This window comes from Papio anubis, chromosome 16 (genome assembly GCF_008728515.1).
Source record: "Papio anubis isolate 15944 chromosome 16, Panubis1.0, whole genome shotgun sequence".
In the NCBI taxonomy this organism is placed as follows: domain Eukaryota; kingdom Metazoa; phylum Chordata; class Mammalia; order Primates; family Cercopithecidae; genus Papio; species Papio anubis.
Window position 1 is genome coordinate 90,810,740 of NC_044991.1, and position 24,204 is coordinate 90,834,943.

The 24,204-nt window shown below is 55.4% G+C and overlaps 1 protein-coding gene across 3 annotated transcripts in view; it reads right to left on the minus strand.

Moving 5' to 3' along the window:
- The window catches only part of MYT1 (myelin transcription factor 1), a 115,226-nt gene that overhangs the window by 79,932 nt on the left and 11,090 nt on the right, over window positions 1-24,204 (minus strand). For 2 of the 3 annotated variants that reach the window (XM_031656913.1, XM_031656914.1), the window contains exon 2: window positions 10,057-10,267. The gene's annotated coding sequence lies outside the window, so the exon portion shown is untranslated. Of the gene's footprint in view, window positions 1-10,056; window positions 10,268-13,694; window positions 15,240-24,204 lie in introns of those variants that run through there. The other variant, XM_031656915.1, reaches the window with a different exon arrangement.

Genomic DNA, 24,204 nt, shown 5'->3' on the forward strand with positions numbered 1-24,204 from the left:
GGCAGATGGAGCAAACAAAACCGGGATCCACTCTCCACCACACTCGGGGCTGACTTTGTGTTTCTGTCTCACACTCACGCAGACACTCACAAACGTTTGGCACCCAGTTTGTGAGACCCTCACACACACATGCACACTCACACACATGCACTCACGCACAGCAACTTTGAGTGTGATGAGGACACAAGCAGCGGCAGCCCCAGCCAAAGCCCCTTAGCTACAGTTAAGTCCCAGGGGACATCTGCCACACACAGATTCTCTCTGCCCACCTTCTCACAGAGCCTGGCTGCCAGGCCAAGGGCTCCTGACACCCACCAGCTATATGGCCTGCTAGGCAGATCTGGGCAGGTAAATCACCAGAAAGAAGGCCTGACTGGCCTCTGCACACACCCTGCCCACCACTCTCCAACCTCCAGCCTTCTGCAGAGCAGCGTTCACAGGGCTCTGTGCCGTCAGCACTTCTGCAAGCCACAGGATCCGCTAGAAGAGGAGGTGGCAGTTTCCCCAGGGGCCCTGGCCATTGTTCAGGAGGGAGCATGTCTGTCACCTCCTCGGCTGCCCAGAAAAGAGCACTGAGCACTGATGGGGGGACACACACAGCTAATTAGTCCCTTTGGCATCTTCGCAGAAACTTGTGAACAGACCAGGGAGGGATGCGAGGGGCTGGGGGTGGTACGCACCCAGGAAGATCCCGCAGAGTGTCATCCTGGCCAGGAGGTGCACCTTCTCTCTGGGAACACACGTCACTTCATGCTGAAAAAAGTTGCTGCACAAACTTGTGTCCCGGGGCCCTGGGGAGACCCCACTGCATCCAGCCAATCAAGACCAGGGAGCAGATAATCACAAATTGATACCCCGGCTGCCTGCCAATGAGACTCTCTTCTCCACACAATGGGCTCAGGCCCCAGACAATCTCTCCCCCCACCCCGCAGGGCCAGGGAAGGGGAGTGAGGGGAGGCAGAGACACAGGGCTTCCCACACAGTAATGGACTCACAGTGAGGGAGGGGAGGGGCCCTTCCTAAAGATGCATCCCTTCCCCCACTTCCTCTCTCGGGTGGGACTGTCAGACCAGGTCCAGGATGAAACCTGGTGGGGAACCAGCCAGGATGGGTGAGTGGGGTCAGGTCTGGCTCCACACAACCCAATCATTGGCTGTTGAGAGGGCAGGCCCCTGAGAGCCCTCAGCTGCCGTGGTTGACTCCCCACCACCAGGTGCCAGGAAGAAGCTATGGTGGGAGGTGCCAGGGGGAGGGGCACTGTAGAAGTCAAGACTCCCTGGACAACCCCAGGCCCTGCAGGCAGAAGCTGGGGTGAGCAGGAAGGAAAGGGCAGGGAGAGAGCGCTGCCCAGAGGGACCTGGATCTTCCAGCGGCCAGAGCCACACAGCGGTAGGGAAGGGCAGGGTGTGTGGATAGGAGTGAAGGTACACACTGCAGAGGCCTCTTCCGGAATGATTCCTAGTCCCTCAAACTGGGTCCACAACCTTTAATGGCCCACAGGGGCCCTTTGAAACGATGAACTTGGCCACAGCATCGAGCCTGGCTGTCCTCTGGGCCAGCTTTCCCTGATGCCGAGGGAAGCTTCCATCACCCCAGGCAGCTCAGGGTCACCTCCTCGTCCTCAGGTGCTGCAGGTGTCTGTCCCTGCAGGGGACAGGTGGAGGCCCAGGTGATGCTGGCTTCTTTCTCCCAACACGTGGCCAAGTCCAGGCTAGTCTCTCCCATCCAGGGCAGCATTGAGGGGGAGACCTGAAGTATGGAGGGTTCAAACCTTTGGAGGAGGCAGATCTGGACTGACCCCTGACTGGCCCCTCCCAGCTGGGTGGCCAAGAGCAAAATGTTTAACATTTACATCTTCGGTGAGGCCTGTGGTGAGCACTACTGGGCGGCAATAGATGGTAAAGGGTGTCCCAAGGGAAGCAACGAATTGCACTTGAGTTGGGACACCCCTCAAGGAATGAGTCGGGTTGCTGAGGGTCTGGGTGAGGTTGGGACAGACACCACAGGAGACTCCAGGGCTGACCAGAGCCATGAGATGAGCGGCAGCACCCCCTGAGGGAGAAGCTGAAGAAGGGCAGATTTGTGGGACTTGCTGGCTCTGCTGGGATGTCTGAGCGCCTGTTAGTCACCAGGTGACACTGTCAACAAGGGTGTCAGTATGGAGGCTGAGGCTCAGGGCAGCGATTGGGCTGGAAATAAATGGTGAGTCATCCCCATACCCAGATGACCGCTGGTTCCAGCGATGCGCATGAACGTGCGTCCTGCGATACCGGCTTATTGTTCAGCGGCTTCATGGAAATTATTCATATGTAAGTTACACGAACAAGGCGATACCTGCGATGGGCCATAAGAAAGTGCGGCGATGATTGTGGCAAAGGCAAGTGATATGCTATGAGCAAAAGACAATGCGGGGAAAAAGATACGCGGGCAATAAAAGCTGGCGTGACATCGAGAAGTGACTGGCGGCGTAAAACTGCGATGTCACTTACCAGCAGACATATGTGCGCTAAATGCCAGATGATGATGATGCGGCATACAGGTGCACGCGAACATATGATCGGTGATCCGGCGCAAAGGCAGGCGTTATGAACCAGCGTACAGCAAGCGGGGTGACCATTGCGATCAGTCAAAGTTACGCGTAAAAATGGCGGTCACTGCGTTTTGCGCCGTTGCCACCATGATGCGCTGGCAAAAGACGGCGCATCATGCGCAAAATAAGTACCGATGACTGCGATCATGGGCGTGACCAGTGCGCCGCGGGCGTCCAAAACATAAGGCGTGATTGCGACCGCGCGGTGACCGCTTAAGTTCAGGCAAATAAGCGTCAAAGACCAACTTTATCAGGCAAAAGGCGACCGCGCGCCATATCACGAAATCAACCCGACTGGCGGGCGTGCGCATCATGACTGGCGCGAATAAGCAACATGACCAACCGACCGCTAAGCGTGCATCATGACCATGCGCATCGCAAATCTCCGATGACCGTAACGCACGCGCGTACGCATCATATCGGCGCGCGTGACCAGGGGTCGATGAACGACCGGCAAGCGCGGGGCATCATGCATCATGCGCATCAAACCGATGACCGCGAACGCGTATCGCGCCGGGCGCGACAGGCGATATTGGCGACATGCCGTACGCGGCAAAAGACCGCGACCGCGGGTGCCATACCGATATCGGTGACCGCAAGTGTACTGCGCTGGCGCGCGTGCATCGCGCGATGACCAACCCACTGGCGCGTGCGTATCGGCGCATCGCGGCAAAATAAGGGATCGATGACCAACGTGGAACAAGCGTGCATCGGCGAACGCGCGACCGCTACCGATGACCGCGACCGCGCGCAGACGGTGCGCCGCGCGCAAGGTCAATGGTCACGCGACGCGCGCATCATAACGCAGCGTAAAATAAGTACCACGACGACGCGATCGCGATGCGTAGTATCGCGACCGGCGCGTGACTGGCATCGATGACCAACGATCAAGGCGCGTGCGCATCGCTTTATCGCAAAGGGACAGGTTGAGGACACGGACAGGTGGGGACAGGGACAGGTGGGACAGGCTGAGGACAGGGACAGGTGGGGACAGGGCAGGTGGAGCAGGTGAGGAGACAGGAGAGGTAAAGGTGGTGGTAGGACAGGAAGACAGGTGGACCGCTGAGACAGGGACAGGTGAGACAGGCAGGTGGGGCAGGTTGGGGACACGGACAGGTGGGGACAGGCCAGGTGTAAGCAGGCTGGAGGACAGGACAGGGGACAGGACAGGTAAAGCAGGCTGAGGACAGGACAGGTGGGGACAGGGCCAGGAACATAGTAAGCAGCAGCAGAATGCGGAAGAGGGCTCTCCGAGTCTCTGGCCCTTCCTCGTCCACAATGATGTCTGTGCTTAGACAGGGGAAGTGACCTGGGGCAGGTTGCCAAACCGCTCTGTGACTCAGTTTCCCGATCTATCAAATGAGGGCAACAGAAATGTCAGAAAGTGCTGGCAGGGGTTGGTGCTGATCCCTCCGCCCACCCATCATGGAGACACCCCTCGCAGTAGCCACGTGGGCCCTCCCAACACCACAGCTATCAAATGCGGTTTGCAGTCCCAACTTGCTCCATCTGATTGGGACTCCCTACCCTTGGGGAAAATACGTTCTTCGGATGGAGTTAATTAAGATTGATTATTTAAAGGAACAATGGTGAGAAATCCAGGAAAAGCTTGTGCTGCTGCCTTTTGGTAGAACCAACCAGCCTGGTAATCCATTACGTGATGAAACGACTTGGACATGTTCAGAATCAGGACAGACAGAGCCAGCGCTCCTCTCTGAAGGTCTGCTCGAGAAAGGCCCTTCAGCCCCCGCACCCCAACTCAACACACACTCAGGGGGCCAGCACCAGGGGAACCTGGCCAGGCTGAGTCAGAACTCACCAGATTGACCAGATGCATTAGGGTTTGAGGGGCATTTGCCATAGGCCAGGCATCCCAGCCTCACCCCACAACTGGGAGAGTCCAGTCCCATGTGTGGGATGCAGCTCTGGCTATCGAAGGTGGCAATACCTCAGCCTCCCTCAGGGCTGCGTGTCAGCACTGTACCTCCCTGCCCTCAACAGGAAGCCAGGCTACAGCTGACCCAGGGGAACACCAGACATCACCCACCATAGCTGGGTTCCCAGCACTCAGCGCCACCTGGACTGGAGTGATGCTGAGCCAGAGCAGGGGTCCCGCCTGCTGGACACACCCCAGGCTCCAGAGGTCACAGGCTGCTGGTCATCGCTGTCTGGACTGGTACTGGTTTCTGCTTTAGTAGGCCCCCCAATACATGTGCACCTCTGAAGCCCCTCTGGTCTGCCCATACGGCTCCTCTGCCTGCTCTGCCCTGACCCAGGGCCATGACCTTGGAAGGAGGCATCCTAGGTGGATGGGCTGTGTGGATGCTGGCTGAAACAGCAGAGTGACCTGGAGGACAGAAGCTGCTCAGAGGAACCAGGTCACCAGGCCCTCAAGCCTCTGAGGGGACCAGCCCAAGGGTCCTGGGGGTCTGTGCATCTCAGAGCAGCCTCAGCAACAGTCCAGCCCAGGAGACAAAGGATGCTGGGACAGAGGAAAGACAGAGGAGAGACAGCTGAGGGTTGGGGGCACCAGCAGGAGAAGGCAAGCAGCTCCCTGCAGCAGCGGCAACCTAGGCCAACCTCAAGAAGAACTGGAAGCAGTTGCCGAGGGGCTTCCTTTCCATCCCCCTGCAAGTCAGACTGGTGTCAAAGTTCTGCAGAGCTCAGAGGGCTCTCTGAGCCTCTCTGCCCCTGTGGGCAGGGGCAGCTGAACAAGGCTGCAAGCTCAATCATGCATAGTTGGGGGAAGCCAGGAGGCTCCATGCTGAGCCCAGGATGCTGCACCTGCCCAGTCCTGTGGAGAGAGGGACACAAGGTCCTGACAGGGAGGCCTGGCCAGGAAGGAGTGTTAGGTGAGGGCACAGCATGAGTGAAGGCCGCATGGCAGGAAAGGGAAGCACATTCAATGAACAGCAGGACTGGGCTCAGAGGGAGGAGCTCAGAGTGAAGGACTTGGAGAGTAAGAAGCTCAGGCTGAAGGCACTACCCTGGTCAATGGGCCCAGGAAGCTAAGAGCAGTATGAGAAAGTACCCCCGTCCCCCCGCCTGCCCACCTCATGACCTGGCCACCCTGAGGTAGAAGAAAGTGGGGAGGAGAGATAGGTGTGCCCAGAGTGGACCAGGAGAACAGTGAGGGACAGGCCCCTGCCTGACTGTTCTAGGAGCATCCAAGAGGGTGAGGCAGGGGTGGAAACCCCCTGATGCCCTAGTCCTACCAGCACAGAATGACAGCCAAAGGCAAAAAGCAGCTGAGCCAGTAGGAGAGATAAGAGGTGGAGACAAAGGCCAAAGAAACAGAGGCAATGGCCAGGGAGGGGGCCCAGGGACCAGGATCAAGGGGATTAAACACAGAGATGGACACAGACAGAGGCAGGAAAGGAGACAAAGGATGTGGGGAAAGAGGTAAGACAAAGGCAGAGAGGTGAGGCAGAAACCAGGCCGGCTCAGACACACAGATGGACAGAGAGGTGAGGAATATAGAGAAAGAGAGGAAGACACAGACTGGCCGACCACCAGGGTGCCCAGGAACCAGCTTGGGGACAGTAGGAAAAGGGAGCAGCCGGTGGGACGCCCTGACTGTCCCTGTCATCGCCTTCCACCTTGCAGGGGTCACACCACATCTGCATGTGCACGTGCGTGTGTATGCCTGAGTGTGTGTACACACACGTGTGAGGACAGAGGGCCCAGCGCCTTGCCCTGCTCCAGGCTCTGTTTAAATGGCTTTGGAATTGTGCTCCCAGAACAGATGGCCTCGGAGATAAAGCTACCGGGTGCCTGGACAGAGAGCGAGACTGCAGGCGGTTGCCATGGCAGGCTGGATTGATGAAGATCACTCATTAGCAGACAGAGAGCAAGGCCCACAAATGTCAAGATGGGCTCATGGGGAGGGGCACCCCCAGCAGAGCCCCAGGAGGGAAAGACCCTGGACTGAATGTCCGGGCCCTGCATTCCCAAGAATGGAGCTTGGCGGAACAGGTAGGCACTGGCCTATTGCTGACTGATGTCCAAGGACAACAGCCATGCTGGCCTGGCCATGTCCGGAGAAACACCCGCCGCCCAGTCTCTGTCCCAAGACGCCTAAGCTGGAGCCCGAGACACACTGACCGCTGGATGGTTCCAGCCGTACCCCACATTGGAGATCAAGAGCCAGTCTGAGGCCAACACCACACTCTGGGATGACAGGACGACTTCCTGAGTGAAGAAGCCCCCATCCTCACATGCATCACTCTGGGGGAGGGGTGGGAGCCAACCACAGGGGCTCTAGAGCCTGTGCCCAAGGCCCTCCCATCCCAGCTGGGAGTGCAGAGAGGGAAGGGGCAGCTGGAGCCCTGGACAGGGTCTAGGAGGCAGACCCTGGAGCCAGCTCCCCCACCATTCCAACAAGCCCACCCTGAGCACCTCCATGGCCAAACCCCACTGAGGAAGCCAGGCTGGACAAACCCCACTGAGGAAGCCAGGCTGGACAAACCCCACTGAGGAAGCCAGGCTGGATGTCCCCACTGCTACTCAAGCCATGGGTCCAGCCCCTGAGGAGGAGGAACGAGGATGCTCCCATTGGTGCCAGCCACAGGGCAGTTTCATCCTTTAGTTCCCTGAGGGTCCACAGTGTTGTTCCCAACTTGTAGGTGGGCTCAGAAGGGTCAAGGGCCCACAGCTCCCAGACAAAGCTGGGACTGACACCCTGGACTGTCTGGCACCAAAGGCTGGATCTGAGCCAAAGAAGGGCCTCACTGATGCCTTCCTCAAATGAGAGCTCAGAAGGGACAGACCCAGGGCCGGAGGAGTCCCTGCTAGGCTTCAAAGGAAGGCAGAGCCAGGACAGGAGGTTTCTGCCCTGGAGTGAGCAGAAGGCATACGGAGGTCCAAAAGCAGAGCCGGGGCACACAGTGTGGGGTCCAGGAGCAGAGCCGGGGCACACAGTGTGGGGGCAGCCAGGACGGCAGAGCCAGGGCACACAGTGGGAAATGGATAGTGAAATACAGTGGGGTATGGACAGGACAGTGGCACAGGGTCAGGAGTGGAAGGAAGGAAACAGTGTGGGGTCCAGGAGCAGAGCCGGGGCACAGAGTGTGGGGTCCAGGAGCAGAACCAGGGCACACAGTGTGGGGGCAGCCAGGATGGCAGAGGGGACCCTGGGCAGGTGCCTAAAGGGCACACCCACCAGGACAACAGGGAACACAGGCCATGGAGCCTGGAAGGCCTTGGGCCTAGTCAGCCTGGGACTGCCCAACTAGCCCATGTGCCTGCACCTGGCCAGGCCCAGGACCTCTGCCTAGAGCCCCAGAACCTTACCCGTGACCCCAGCCTAATATCCCCTCCAGATAACCCCAACTTCCCAGGCCAGACCAGCATGGGCCCTCCAAATCCAAGAGCCCCGGGAGGCCCTTCCACCCCTACCACACACAACAGACCCTACACACACACCACACACACACAACACACACAGACACACAGACACACCATATACACACCATATACACACCACACACAGATACACACATACCACATACACACAACAGACCCCACACACGTAGACACACACACACAACACACACAGACATACACACCATATAGACACTACACACATAGACACACACATACACACACACCACATACATCAAACAGACCCCATAGACCCACAGACACACACACCACACACAGACATACACACCATATACACACCACACACACACAGACATACAAATACACGCATGCCTCACACACCCTCACACATGGGCTAATAATACCAAACACACACACACCATATACACATCACACACATATACACAGACACAAACACACTACATAAACACACACACACACCATATACACATCACACACATATACACAGACACAAACACACTACATAAACACACACACCACACATACACACATGCAGTGTGTGTGCAGTGGATGTGCAGAGACCCACCGGGATGACACCACCTCCTCTGCCAGCACACAGGCCATCAGTTCCCCCTTACACGAGGCCCCAAGCCCTGCAGAGCCCCAATTATGACCAGGAACTAAGGCTCAGACAGTGACTAAACTCAGCAAGTTTCCAGGGAAAGTTAATGGCAGAGCAAGGACACCCCGGAGGTCCCAAACACCATAGCCCACCTCCCCCCACGAATGCAGGAGCAAGGTGTGAGCCCCGAGGAGGTGGCAAGGGAGCGAAGCCATGTTCTGAGTGTCCATTGTCCCACCACCTGTGCCAAGAGCCGCTGGCCCTCCCGGGCGTGGGTTTGCCGACCCCACCCCAACACTTCAGCTGCAAGGGCACCTGTATGCAAATGCCACCAAGGGCGCAGGGGGAGGGGGCTGCCCAGGCCAGAGCACGTAGGGTACTGGGAGAAGGACAGAGGAGGTGACCTGGGTGACAGCTGTGTGCTTGGGGTTGGGGGGCCACAGGCCCCTCCCCCAAGGGATAAGCAAGATCATGAGAGGAGGGGTGTGAGCCCCACCCTGAGCCTGGGAGCCCGAGGCACCAGCCTAAAGAAGGGGCTGTCAGGCCGGGCGCAGTGGCTCACGCCTGTAATCCCGCACTTTGGGAAGCTGAGGTGGGCGGATCACAAGGTCAGGAGTTCAAGACCATCCTGGCAAACGTGGTGAAACCCTGTATCTACTAATGATATAAAAATTAGGATGTGGCAGTGCACGCCTGTAGTCCCAGCTACTCGGGAGGCTGAGGCAGGAGAATTGCTTGAACCCGGGAGGCAGAGGCTGCAGTGAGCCGAGATCCCGCCACTGCACTGCAGCCTGGACGACAGAGTGAGACTCAATCTCAAAAAAAAAAGAAGGTGGAGCTGTCCCACCTGAGGAATAGGGTGCTTGGAGCATAGGCCTGCCTGGGCCCGGGCACATCAGTCACCATATGAAGCAGGTGCGCTGACGCCTCCTCTCATCCAGCTGCAAAGTCTCCTTGGAAACCCTGCCTTGGACCCGCTGAGTCTGCAGGAAGCTGTCCCACCTGGCAGTCCCAGCAGGAGGAAGAGCCCCAGCAAGCGCCCCTCACACACCACGATGGTTCCAGTGAATCATCGCCGCACCTCACAGGAAGATTGAATTTACTTGTTTTACAGGCTCAAATAAATGATAGATCTTTTCTGAGGTCCGTGACAGCATGGCTGAGTCAGGAATGGGGTCCCAGTGGAGCCATGTCACTGGTACACAAAGTCCCAGGCCCTGACCTGCAGCAGCCAACACAGACTTGGAGGCTCAAAACCACCAGATGTCCCACAGCACCACATGAAGAACTGAAGGGCAGGAGCTTCCAACACAGATCCACATGACAGGCAATGTGTGCACACCAGGTACACAGGGGACCAAATACACACAAGCCCTGAGACCATACAAAGCCCGTGGGTCAGATTCAAGGTAGCTGACACCCAGCTGGACCACCGAGATGTGTACCCATCCTGCACCCTCACTGCAGCCACAAGCTTGTCTTGGGCGCCCCCCCGACCTACCTGACTGAAGAGGAGCAGAAACATGGGAACATTCTGCCACTGGTTTCCAAGTCACAGAAGATCCTAGACATTCCACTGGCTCCAAGTTAATGAAGCAGCTTGCAAACTCCTGCTACTCCGCTGTCTCCCTTTGTGCAAGTGTTCCTCAGCCCCATGCTTGCAAAAGCTGGTTTCTTCTAGTGCCACACAAAAGCCCATTGCAATTGGAAACCTGCAGGAGGAAGACTTGTCTGTAATTTGTGCTTTTAGGTTGAAATTGCCAGCTCTGTTTCTGACTTCAGTGCCTCTGACCTGGGCCTGGAAAGATGAGGAGTGGGAACCTCCTGGCAGCCAAGAGCATCCTGTGGACAAAGGAGCTAGGGGAACGCAGGAGCCAAACACACTCCCACACATTGTCCTGGGGTTGGAGGGCTGTGTACCTCTGGAAGATACAAAGGATACACAGCCGACGTTCTCTTCTGAACCCATCCTCTGCCCAGGACAAGATGACCTGGGCACTCCTGATGCAACCACTGAGAACCTTGAGGACCTCGTGCTCCCCTGTGCCCCGCTCCCCCAGGCCTCCTCCACACAGATACTCCTGTGTTTCAACACCCACAACAAGGCTGGTCCTGACTGACCTCCTCCAAGTCCTACTCATATCAGGACCTTTGGACGGCCCTGACACAGCACTTAGCACCCTTGACTTTGCCAGAAAGCTCAAAGAGGTGAACTCTCTCTTCCACTGGGATGTAAGCTCCCCAAGAGTTCCTGGCACACTGACATTGCTCCTTAAATACCTGAATGCTCCAGCTAGTCCCCCGAGTTCTCCACAGGGAAAACCAAGTCACATCCTGTTCAGGGCTCTCCAACACCGACCATGAAGGCCTGACCCCTACTCTCCTTGGGACCTGGCCCAGATATCTAGACTGAGCTTTTCTCATCAAGCACCAGCCTCACGACCCTGTCCTTGCCTCTGTGCACCCAGCCTGGTCTAGTCCCTGCAGTTCCTGTACTGACACCCTCCCCTTCCCATAGCCAGATCCCTGGGTGTACACCTCTTCTCTGAGACGTCACACTGGTCATCCAGACACTCCAGTGTCTTAGGACCTGAGGACTAGTCTGCCCATCACTGACCACCAGCTTCTTCCCCTGGATGCCCGTAGGGGCAGAGAGGCAACTAGACCACTCTCCACAGTAGTAGCCCCTCACCTAGGGAAGGCCTGTCCTTTCCCCACAGTCCTCCACTCCCACAACTTACCATGCACCAGTTCCCAGCTGCTGCTTTAGGGCCCTCATCCCTCCAGTAACGTGAGTAAAACTCCAATATCCTAGTCTACAGACCAGAAACCCGAGGCCCAGAGAAGAGTCAATATTTGAACCTAGGTCTTCTGCCTCCAGAGAGCTGTTCATATTCCCTTGTCTTCATAGCCTCAAGGCAGGAACTTAGAGACAGGGAGAAATGACAGCTTCACCCAGCATGGCCCCAACCTGAGGCAGACAGTAGAGCTGCACAGAGGGGTTGTGTTTGCGTGCATGTGTATGTGTGTGAACATCCATGTGTGTACATCTGTGTGCATGTGCATGCCCATTTCTGTGTGCATATGTGTGTGCATCTCTGTGTACACATCTGCGTGCATGTGTGTGTGCATCTGTGTACACACCTGTGTGTGCATGTGTGCATGCATATCTGTGTACACACCTGTGTGTGCATGTGTGCGTGCATCTCTGTGTACACATCTGTGTGTGCATGTGTGCGTGCATCTGTGTACACACCTGTGTGTGCATGTGTGCGTGCATCTCTGTGTACACATCTGTGTGTGCATGTGTGTGTGCATCTGTGTACACACCTGTGTGTGCATGTGTGTGTGCATCTCTGTGTACACATCTGTGTGTGCATGTGTGTGTGCATCTCTGTGTACACATCTGTGTGTGCATGTGTGCATGCATCTCCGTGTACACACCTGTGTGCATTTGCCTGTCTGTTGTGTGGGCCTATGCATGCACATTTCTATGTGCATGTCTGTGTACAAATGTACATGTCTCTGTGTGTGCATGCACATCTATGAATGCACCATCACACACCATTCCTGCCCCCATGAACGGGACTCGGGCTGAGGAAGCACAAGAGCTTCAGGTCTAGCCCCTCACCTAGGAGAGAGCCCTCTAGACCAGCCCCCATCGGCTGCCATCTAGGGAGTTGAGCCAAGGTGGAGACCCTCACCCCGCTGGTCTCCACCTCCTTCTCAACCCAGGGTCCACGATGCTGCCCTACAACCCCCTCCTCAAACAAAGAAAGCTTCCTCAAACTGGGCTTTATGCAATCCTCAGACTCCAAGGTCCCAGCTCCCTTGGGCCTTTGCAGGTGCTGGCTCCAGCAGGGACACCCTCACTTTGACCATGACTAAAGGGAAATTCTCAGGTCAAGCATCATTCCTCGGAGGACTGCCTGGGCCCCTTGGCTGGTTGGAGTTCTCCATGCTGCACCCCCATGAGCTGTGTCTGTGGATGCTTTCTGTGCCTCCCCCAGCATGGCCTGGCCAGTACCATCACTGAGTGTCTCAACCACAAGCTGCCTGCAGCTATTTTGCCTTCTGCAAATGATGATCCAAAGTGTCTTTATATCTCTGCCTCTATTTGGTGGTTTTCCACATTTAGCCTGCCATGTGGGGCCATTATATAGGAAATTGCTTCATCAGGAAGTGAATACCTGTAATGGGAATAGCATATATCAGGGAGAGAACGTCCTGGCCATTAAGCACCGTTCTGGTGGCCACCTTCCTCTCATCTCATCCTGTGTTTGTTTAGAAGCCCTCAGTGGAGCTGGGGAGGTAGGGGACAAGAAGTAGCCCCACCGGGCGCAGTGGCTCAAGCCTGTAATCCCAGCACTTTGGGAGGCCGAGACGGGCAGATCACGAGGTCAGGAGATCGAGACCATCCTGGCTAACACGGTGAAACCCCGTCTCTACCAAAAAATACAAAAAAAAACTAGCCGGGCGAGGTGGCGGGCGCCTGTAGTCCCAGCTACTCGGGAGGCTGAGGAAGGAGAATGGCGTAAACTCGGGAGGCGGAGCTTGCAGTGAGCTGAGATCTGACCACTGCACTCCAGCCCGGGCGACAGAGCGAGACTCCGTCTCAAAAAAAAAAAAAAAAGAAGTAGCCCCTTCTTTGGGGAGCCCCCCCGCCCAGGAAGGCTGGCACAAAGGGTCAGAAAAGATTTTGATTAAGCTGAATGTCTTCAAGGTGAAGAGTTACCTGAGATCTGAAACAGAGGTCCCCCAAGGTGGGGGGTGTCTGACACTTTCTATTTTGAGCTGCCAGTGATGCGAGCTTGTAGTCCACAGCAGCTGTGTGACCGGTCCCGTGGTTTCTAATGGAATGTTACTTGGGGTTGTGAGATCTCCAAGTCTGAAGCCTGCTACATTGTAACAAGTACTTGGGAAAGGAAAATAAATTTCAGGACCCCAAAATCACTAAGCCAAAGTATGTCAGGCCAACCTGCCTCCCATTTTATTCCTGAATAAGATAGCGACAAAGATAATTTGGAAGGCTACATCCTCCCTCACAATTTCCCCACAAAGAAACTCTTGGGCTTCAAGATCTTTGCCCTAAAACAGTTCTGTTGACTTTCACCCTGGCAACGTAAATTGATAGCTTACCTTCGCAGGTGCGGGACAATGGGCAGGCAGAACGCATCAAAGTCATCCCGCTGCCCATCTGAGACAAATGCAGATCTGATGGCTTCCTCTGCCCTATTTATGTAAAAATGCAGATTGACTGAGTCATAAGTGACTATTTCTCTACCCGCCTCGCATGGAAATTGTGTGCTCAGTGAAACGCTGTTCAAAGACCTAAAAGATTGCAACTGTTTGTCTCTGACCTCCCTACGGCCTGGACGCCCACACCGAGTTGTCCTGCCTTTCCAGATGAAACCAGTGTACATCTTGTACATATTGATTAATGCACAATGTAGATATTGACTAATGGCTCATGTCACCCTTCAAATGTATAAAGCCAGACTGTGTCCCGATCACCTCGGACACATGTCACCAGGACCTCCTGAGGCAGCGCCACGGGCCATGGTCACTCATATTTGGTTCAGGATAAATCTCTTCAAATACTGTACAGAGTTTGACTCTTCTCGTGGACACCCTTGGCTTCCCCTCCTCAGAGGAGCCCCTGGGCCCTGACTTGCACTGCTCAGCGAGGGCACAGAGCGCAGACACCTTCGTGTGCTTGGGCCCCCATGATGGGCCCTGAAGGTTCCCTATGTGGGTTAGGGTTAGGATCACAGGGGGAGCTGCCCCTCCTTGCCCCCACTGACAGCACTCACTCCCTCCTGTGCCCCTATGGCACCAACACTTCGGTATAAAGACTCGGCCTCTAAATCGGCCTCTCTGCTCCAGCCACTCTCTCTTTCCCCAGGGTCTTCCTGCTAAGCCAATCTCTGGGAAGCTTTCGGACTGGGTCACAGCCCTTCTCTGAGCTATTCTGGTGACCCTTGTTGAAGCTGGAATTGCACAAGTACATGTCATCATCTGTTCAGTGTTAGGCCTAGGTGAGGGGCTGCATGGGTCAGCCTTACCTGGTGCTGAGCCCATGGGCTGCTCAGAGAAAGTGCTAGATACATGTGGACACATGCAGAAAAGACATTGGTTAGGACTGCGGACACCCCCCCACACATCTAAGGGAGGCTGCGGCTGGTTGGGGCATCACAGAGGAGGCTCAGAAAACAGACCTTCTTTGAGAAGCTGGGGGAGTAGGGAGGGGCAAGGCCGGAAGACGGGGTCCCCGCACAAAGGGCTCCATCTGCGAAGTCAGCCCTGCACCTGCCCTGGTGCCCCATCCATGCAAGCAAGCACCTGGAGCTCTCCCCGCAGAGCAGAACAAGGGGCACCAGGGAGGGCCCAGGGTCTGCAGCACCCACGGGGCCACCTCCTTCACTACCAGGCAGAGAAGGTGGTGCGGCTCCAGCACTGGCTCAGAAGCAGGGCCTCGCTGCCACCCCACACCTAGAGGCAGAGGCCGGCCCAACCAAAGGCTGCCCTCACCAGAGCTGGGGGCTCCTGGAGGCCACAGGGCCAGAGGCTGGGCCGCAATCTGGTCAGTCCTCCCAATCCATGCTGGGTACCCTCACCCTCACTCAGGGGCTGAGCCTCCAACCAGCACCCATCCCTTCTCTCCTTAGAGCAGGCCCAGGCCTGGGGTCTTGGGGAGAAGTTGGCTCATTTCCTTGGGGCCTGCCCTGCCCTCCCAGTCCCAGGGCCCCTGTCTCTGTGTCTCTCCCCTGGACGGCCCACCCTCCCCTCCTCAGACCCTTGAGAGAAGGAGAGATGTGGGCTGGATCTTTGGAAGAAAGGACAGCACCACCAGAGAAAGGCAGGGCCTAGGCACTCCCCACAGCAGCTGTCAGGTTCGGGGAGGGACGTTGGGGGAGGGGGCATGAGTGTATTCAGCATCTGCCTGCAGCCGCCTGGCCACTAATTCTCCCTAATTGCTTTAAAGTTGTACTAATTGAACTGACTGAAAACAGAGTCTTGAGGGGCTGGGGAGGGCGTTGCCCAAGAAAACAACAGCTCATCTCCCAACCCAAGCAGATCCCCAAAGCTGGCTGAAGATCCTCAGCTGGCCAGGGCCTCAGCCAGGGTGGCTGTTTCTCCCCTGACCCCAGGCCAGCCAAGCCCCCTCTCAGATTTAGGGTCAGGGCTGGTGACCCAGCAAGAAGGGGCCAAGTTCCAACAAGAGCATGTCCAACCCCAGAATAGGACCCAGGATGGGACACAGCAGGGGCTGCTCTGAGACAGGAAGGGCTGTCCGTCTCTCTCACACACGTGGAATCCACGGGCCTGCTGGTCCACTGACACAGTCCACAAACACCAGCCCCACCAGGCCGGGCTAGTGCTGACACTGGGGGTCCTGGGGGTAACAGCAGTGCCCACAGTGCTTGGTGCACCTGCTGCATCTCAATGTGATTATGCCACATCTGTTCCCCCCACCCAGGAGACCCAAAGAGCAGGCCTGGGCAGGACACGGAAGGGAACATTTGGGAAGGAGGAACGGGTATGAATGAATCCTTCCCCATTTAGTGTGCGAGCCTCCAGACCCTGTATTAGCACCAAGTCCATTATTTCCTTCTCAAGTACTCTCCTCCAGCATGCATGCTGATTGTCCAAAAATGCTGGAGGCTTAGTCCAAAGGAGGGCCAGCGCTGCTCCCAAAGACTGTAGGAGGAGCTGCCGGAGAGCCTCTGCATTCCACCGGCAGTGCTGCTGCCATTGCAACCACAAGGTGCCACGGTGGAACACCAGTCTTGTACAGTCCTGTTGGTCTTGCTGGTTTTGCAGCACTTTTGCTGCCCTGATCCCTGCAGGGTGCTGTAGGGCCTCGGGCACCATGACTGACCAGCTTGAGCATGTCAGAGGAAGGCAGAGGCTGAGAGCTTCTAGCATTCATCCCACGGTGTTCAGAGTACAGTTTCCATACCCACAGGCCCACGTTGCACCTCAGTCTTCCCTTTCTCTAGAATGAGTTCCCTGTGCAGGAGGGGCCCAGTGTCTTTTCCTCCCGGCTGACACCTGTCATGACACACACAATCCATTGGCAGGGCTCCAGTCACGCTTGACCCCAAAAGAGAAGGGGCTGGTGGGACAGGCACGGTCTCTCTCCCACTGTGAGTATGTCCTCCTCCCAAGCTTATCACTGGACATTGCTGGATTCCCAGCCTGGAGGGAGGCTTCAAAGGAATGTTAGGAGAGGCTCTGCCCAGAGAAAGCACTAATTTCACTGTACTGAAGAAGCCAAAAGCGGACCCCAGAAGATTACTCAGTTCCTCCCAAATAGATCAGAAACCAAGGGCTGGGCCCTCTCACCATACCTGGGCTCCTAGGGACCTAAGGGACAGAGAAGGGCCCCCAAATATTCCTCTTCCTCTCACCTCACTTCCATGTAGAAAATCTAGGCTGACCCAGGCAGAAAGTCAAGTCCGAGCTCAGACTCCTGTACACCTGCTTCGTCACTGCACCTTTAATGGCCCCAGTGAGTGCCCTGACACCCAAAAATACCCCAAAATCGCTGCCTATGATCACATCCGGACACAGTGCACACCACACATATGCAACACATGAGCACATGTTCACATACGAAAGCACATGCAGCCACTGAAACTCAATACCCCCCACAAGCCAGATGTCCAGGTCTGTGGCTGACCTCAGAAGAGCAGGAGGAGAGCAGGAGAGTGCTGAGCGCATGCCAGACAGACCCACTCAGCTGAAGACAGGGCTTCAGTCCTGTGACCACATTCTCTCCAGAGCTAGCAGGGACCCCCCATCAGACTCAGTCTGAGGCCTCTGTGCACTTACACTCACCACCCACACACATATGCTCATGAAAGCACACATGTGTAGCCTATGCACACAAACATATCACTTGAACACATGCATACACACATGCATTACTTACATGTACACAACACACACATACATTCACTTTTACACATATGCACATGCTGACATATACACATGTACAATGTGCATGTACACACATGAACACAGCTATATGCACACATGCACGTGCACATATATACACACCCTCACGTGCACATGCATGCACACACATGCACATATACACATGTGAACACACCACCCACATGCATATACACACATATACACGCACCCTCACATGTGCACACACATGCACACACAGGCACGTCTACGTGTGAACACACCACCCACATGCATATACACACATATATACACACCCTCACATGTGCACACACATGCACACAAGGCACATCTACGTGTGAACACACCACCCACATGCATATACTCACACATATATACATGCACCCTCACATGTGCACACACATGCACACACATGCCCATATACACGTGTGAACACACTGCCCACATGCATATACACGCATATACACTCACCCCTCACATGTGCACACACATACACACATGCATATACACGTGTGAACACACTGCCCACATGCATATACACACGTGAGAACATACACACCACTCACACACATGCACACATACACACCGCTTATGTGCACATATACACTTGCATATGCACAAAAACCTACATGTACACACACGCACATACCACTTACACATACACACGTGCACACATTTACATATACATTCGCATACCTGCATGAGCATACACGTCACTCACATATGCACACGTTTACACATACATACCTCTGTGCATGTGTGTACATACAGACACCATTCACACGTAGATGTACATGCACACTCACCTAAACATGCATGCACTCACGTGCGCATTCTCACTAATACACATGTCCGCTAATGCTGATGTCTGCAAAGTGGGTGCTGCAGAGCACACAGAGCACACACCCTAAAACTCTTGTCCCCACCCATTTGGGGGCCTATTAGCTCATAGGGGGCAGGTGTCACAGTAACTGGATACAGGGTGGAACTTCCTTCCATCCAGAGGATCTCCCAGCTCAGGCTCACCCTGGAGCCGGCTCTGCAGAGGGAACTCTGCACGGGGGAAGGGGACTCACACGATGACCTGTGTGGAGGTTGCCATGGTCAGGTGAACCAATGCACCAAGGTATGAGTAAGTGTAAGCCCTGTCTCAGTGCTCTGTGGGGTAGCGTGAGCGAGGAGCTGACACTGAATCCAGCAAACAGGTGGAAGGAGTTGACTATTCGGAACATGTTCCCTCTTAAGGAAAGGAAGGACCCTCAGGAACACTGGCTTAAGTTTTATGCAATCCCTGGTCTAGGAGAGAGATGGGTGGTGAGACCTCTGGGCATGCTGAGTGGGGCTGGGATAAAGGCAGGAAAAGAGGGAGGCAAGGATCCCCAGGGGCCGTGAGGGAGCCAGAGAAAAGAGTGGTCAGGAGAGCCCAGCAGGGGCATTGTTCAGGGCCTCAAACACCAGGATGCTGGACAGTCGGGGCTGGCCATGGGCAGCAGCAGAACAGAGCCAAGCCTGGGCAGGCACACCTACCACAGCCTGGGCAGACAGGGCCTCAAACACCAGGAGGCAGGCCAGGCAGCTGGGTGGGGGGACAGTTGCAGAGGGACGCCCTAGAAACAGCAGGATTTGGGAAGCGGGAAGGCAGGAGCAAGGAGAGGTAGCTTCATAATGAGCTGATTGGCAAATGAGTAAACAGCAATTGCCTGATGGAAAGTGTTTATGGTGCAATTAGCAGCTGTGCCATAAATAAAAGTTTAACTGTGTTTATTATAAACTTGTTGAGCCACAGGAAACAGCTCTCCCGAGTGAGCCAGCCTTTAGTGCTCTATTTACTCCCTGAGCCGTCTTTGGCGATGCGTGACTAAGCGTCCTCTCGGCATCCATTCAATTCCAGATCTCCATCCCTCTCCTGACCCCTCCCTCAGCACACACGGCCTCTCCTGCCCAAGCTGTCACCGCCACGGTGGTGTGGCACAAGCACCTGTCCTCACCTGGGCTTCGGGTTCCAGGAAGTACCACCCTGCTTCCAGCCCCTGCGGCCCTCCCACCCTTCTCCCTGGCTCCTTTTCCTACAGAATTCTTACTGGAATCCTCAGAGCCCTCCCTCTGCCCAGCCCACTACCCCAGCTCACTCTCTTCACCACCTGGAAATGGACCCGTTTCAGCACGCTGCCTCCTCATCCTATCTCCCATCATCTCTTGTTGTTTAATTTTTAAGCATGAAAATATTCAAACGCACATTCAAAACACACTGTCAGACAATGAAGAATGCTTGTCCTGTGCCCTCCTCCCCAGCGGGGGCATCTCTGAAATTGCTTTGTATCATCTCCCTGCATGTTTTCATAGTTTTTGTATCTACATACACATCCAAGAACAACACGTATCATTTTTTTTCAGTTTACATTGATGTGATCATACAGAACAAAACCCTTTACAACTTGTTTTTATAGATCGACTTTTTTTTTTTTTTTTTTTTGAGACAGAGTCTCGCTCTGTTGCCCAGGCTGGAGTGCAGTGGCGCGATCTCGGCTCACTGCAAGCTCCGCCTCCCGGGTTCACGCCATTCTCCTGCCTCAGCCTCCCGAGTAGCTGGGACTACAGGCGCCCACAACCGCGCCCGGCTAATTTTTTGTATTTTTTTTAGTAGAGACGGGGTTTCACCGTGGTCTCGATCTCCTGACCTTGTGATCCGCCCGCCTCGGCCTCCCAAAGTGCTGGGATTACAGGCGTGAGCCACCGCGCCCGGCCAGATCGACTTTTTTTTAAAGAGATGGAGTCTCGCTCTGTCACCCAGGCTGGAGTACAGTGACAGTCATAGCTCACTGCAGCCTCGACCTCCCAGACTCAAGCAATCCTCCTGCCTCAGCCTCCCAAGTAGCTGGGACTAAATCCAGGCACGCACCTCGTGCCCTGCCAGTTTCAGCCTTGTTCTTCTTTTTTTTCTTTTTTTTGAGATGGAGTCTCGCTCTGTCACCCAGGCTGGAGTGCAGTGGCATGGTCTCGGCTCACTGCAAGCTCTACCTCCCGGGTTCACGCCATTCTTCTGCCTCAGCCTCCCGAGTAGCTGGGACTACAGGTGCCCGCCACCACGCCCAGCTAATTTTCTGTATTTTTAGTAGAGACGGGGTTTCACCGTGTTAGCCAGGATGGTCTCGATCTCCTGAACTTGTGATCCGCCCACGTCAGCTTCTCAAAGTGCTGGGATTACAGGCGTGAGCCACCGCACCTGGCCTCAGCCTTATTCTTACGGCTTATTCAAGTTGACTGATTTTAATTCCTGTGTAGCATTACTGTCAATCAATAATCAGCTATGGCTCCTCTCCTTCCTTCAGTTATAACCCTTTGCACCTGCTCCCAGAGCCACGTGCCCCAGAGTCTCCCCACCTGCAGCACCTTCCCTGCCCTGCCCGAGCGCCCCCTGGCCTCCTCCCGGGACCCGGGGCCCTAAGAGGGGAGGCATAGCTGATTATTCATTGGAGGTAATCTGTGCAGGGATGAAAACACTTGTTACACACACTTTTTCAACGTTTTGAATGCTTTTAGAGTTACTTTTCCTCATAGAAGAAATAGGGTAGCGTTGCCAACTTGGAAAAAAAAAGGAGAGGAAAGCACCTCTCAGGGCCTGGGCCGGTTCCACACAGCTGTGTCTCGCCCCTCTCTGAAGGCAACCACGTGGCACCTGTGAGCCGTTCATGTTTGTGCTGCCTCTCCCACCAGCCAGGGTGCCTGGGGGTCTGTGTCTCTCTGGGACATGCAGAGGTGGAGAGGAAGGAGGAGGGGGAGACAAGAGGAGACAGAGCAGAGAGCTCTCCAGAACTTGGCTGTGATGGGGCAGAGGCTGAGAGAGCCTTTGGTTTGTTTTTGAACAACAGACTCCTGAGTATGTCTTAAGTTCAAAGAGCAAGACTCCGTGAAGGGAAGAGGGAAGAGCTGCAGCGGGGCTGCCACTGCCCCCGGCCAAGCCACAAGCCTCCAGGCCTCATGCCCCTTGCCTTGGCCTCCCACCTGCTCCCTTCATCTGGGAAGACGTTCCCTGCCTCCTTTCCACCTTGCACCAACCCATTCACACACCCGAGCCCCTTGGTCACTCTCACTTTCTTCCTTCCTCTTCCGGGGCGGCTGTCTGCCTCTGCTTCTGAGTACATAAAACCTCCAGTCCCAAGTGGCTACCTGATCCACAGGCAGCCACCTTCCCCCTCAGTGTGGATATTCTGTGGGGCCTGTGGTGGGGACAGTCTCAGGTGTGGGGAGAGCCACTGCCTAGAAATCCAGCTAGCACCTTGGCCCAGCCCGTGAGTCACGAGTGGGCCCCCAGCGCTGGGTCAGAGGGTGACTAGCCATGGCGCCCACCTGGCCTGAGTGGTGGCAGAAAGGTGAGCTGCCCCTTTAATTTCTTCCCAGGCAAAGCCTCCAGACAACAAAAACAACATTTTAATTTAAATTCTGATTCCGCATTCATTCACAGAACAGCTCTGCGCAGGGATTTCATTAAAGGCTTTAACAGGTTTTATAGGACTTGTCACATCAGGAAAGGTGATGGAGCAAATGCATTTTCTCTGCTTCCAGGATTTTAACAACGGCTTGAAGAAACAAACTTACCATGAAAATGCAGGGCGGTCAGCCTTGTGCAGACAAAGGAGACGTGAGCCTCACTCCGGCAAACAGTGCTGGCGACCCTCTCTCCCTCCCTCCCTCCACCGAGGAAAAGAAAGGAAGGGCAAGGCCCAGAGTGGACAGGGCTTCTTCCCTGGGTCAGGGAAACATGAGGTCTCGGGGCCCAGATCCCAGCACCTCCCAGGGACGGCCTCTGTGTCCACAGCTCCCTTAGTCTGGGGCAGGGAAATCTGTCGTAACTTTGGTTTGGTCTCTTTCCCTGGGCCCTAGGGGACAGCTGCCGGCCCACTTTCCCCCTCAGGAACAGGGACACACCAGCAAGGTGACCAGTGCATCCCAGTTGGCCCAGACTGTGCTGGTTTTAAAACGGAGAGTCCTGGAAACCCTTCACCTGGGCAAAGCAGGATGGTGGAGCACAGGGCAGGACGGGCAGCAGGTCAGCCCTGGGGCCCACTGCTGCTGGAGGTTTCCTGGTCACCATCTGTCCCAAGTGCCTGAACTTACCCCGAACCCTGCCCCTAACCCACATTCAACTCACCACTGGCAGAACTGTCCTCTGTCCTGGACTACCTCTGCCGTGGCCAGGGTGTTCAAGGCCCTATTGGTGGTTGAGGGGTTCCACGGATCCCGGACCCCGGCCTGCCTGAAGGGCGAACAGTGCTTGCCCTAATCGGTGCCCGCCTGGGCCTCTGCCCACCATCTCTCTCTGCTCTGCTGTCAAAGATCACCCCCCACCATGCCTCGCCCGCCTTCTGCCAGGTGCCTCGAGAGAAACATGGATGGCCTCCCTGGGCTCCCTACCCCAGCCACAGGGCTGTGAAGGCCACTCCCTCAAACGCCACAGCCCACACTGCACATGCCCTGCCCACTCCCCCAGCAGCAGAGTTCCTGCAGGATGACGGCCAAGCCCCTCTCACTGGACGAGCTGCTCCCTCTCCATGGGGGCCCCAGCTACCCAGGTACAGAATTTCTAGCGGTCAGAGCAAGTGTTTAGGGAACTATCAAAGCAGGACACCAAAAACAATTGTTTTAAGAATTTGGCATTTTTTTTAAAGTGTCTAAGTTGACCTCAGGAAAATCTGCAATGTTTTAGACTTCCTTATACTGATTTTATGATTTAATATTGTTTTAATGCTTAAAGATTTTATGTCAAAAAGCATCATAACTTGGCCAGCCGCGGTGGCTCATGCCTGTAATCCCAGCACTCTGGGAGGCCGAGGCGGGTGGATCATGAGGTCAGGAGATCGAGACCATCCTGGCTAACATGGTGAAACTGTCTCTACTAAAAATACAAAAAAAATTAGCCAGGTGTGGTGGCGGCGCCTGTAGTCCCAGCTACTCGGGAGGCTGAGGCAGGAGAATGGCGTGAACCCGGGAGGTGGAGCTTGCAGTGAGCTGAGATCCGGCCACTGCACTCCAGCCTGGGCGACAGAGCGAAACTCCGTCTCAAAAAAAAAAAAAAAGGAAAAGCATCATAAGTTTTTGTCAGGGGCTCAACATAGCTGCTTAGTTCCTGGGCCAGAAGAACAGGCGAGCGCAGGACGGCGCACGTGGCTCAGCACGAATCTCCCTGCTGTCCTTATGAGATCACGAGGCCTCTGCCCACCCAGTGGAGGGTGAATTCCCCGAAAGTGGAGACAGGCTGACCCTCATCTCTGTGGGACTCCCCAGAGGCAGCAGCACAGCTCAGCAGGAAGGAGCCTGAGGCCTGGAGTCGGCCAGTCCCGTGTTCGAATCCCAGCTTGGTGTGACCATGGGCAGGTTCCTTAACCTTTCTGAAACCCAGTCTCCTCATTTAGAGGGCAGGGTTGTTGTGAGCATTAAGTGAGCCTGTGAAGGTCAACACAAGGAACCTGCACACGTAAGTGCTCGTTAAAAGCAACCACGAGTGACTGATTCCTCACAGCCTTGTTCCAGGGTGTGGCTAGAGCAGGGCTTCACCCACGTGCACTGGATACATGAATGACAGCATGGGGCCCGGTGCCCACCAACAGCCTCCCCGGCCCTTCCCACCCCCGCAGACCCTGCCCCATCTATCCCAGCATCACCTGACCCCCACCCTCACCCCAAAACACTGACATTGAGAGGTCCATAAGCT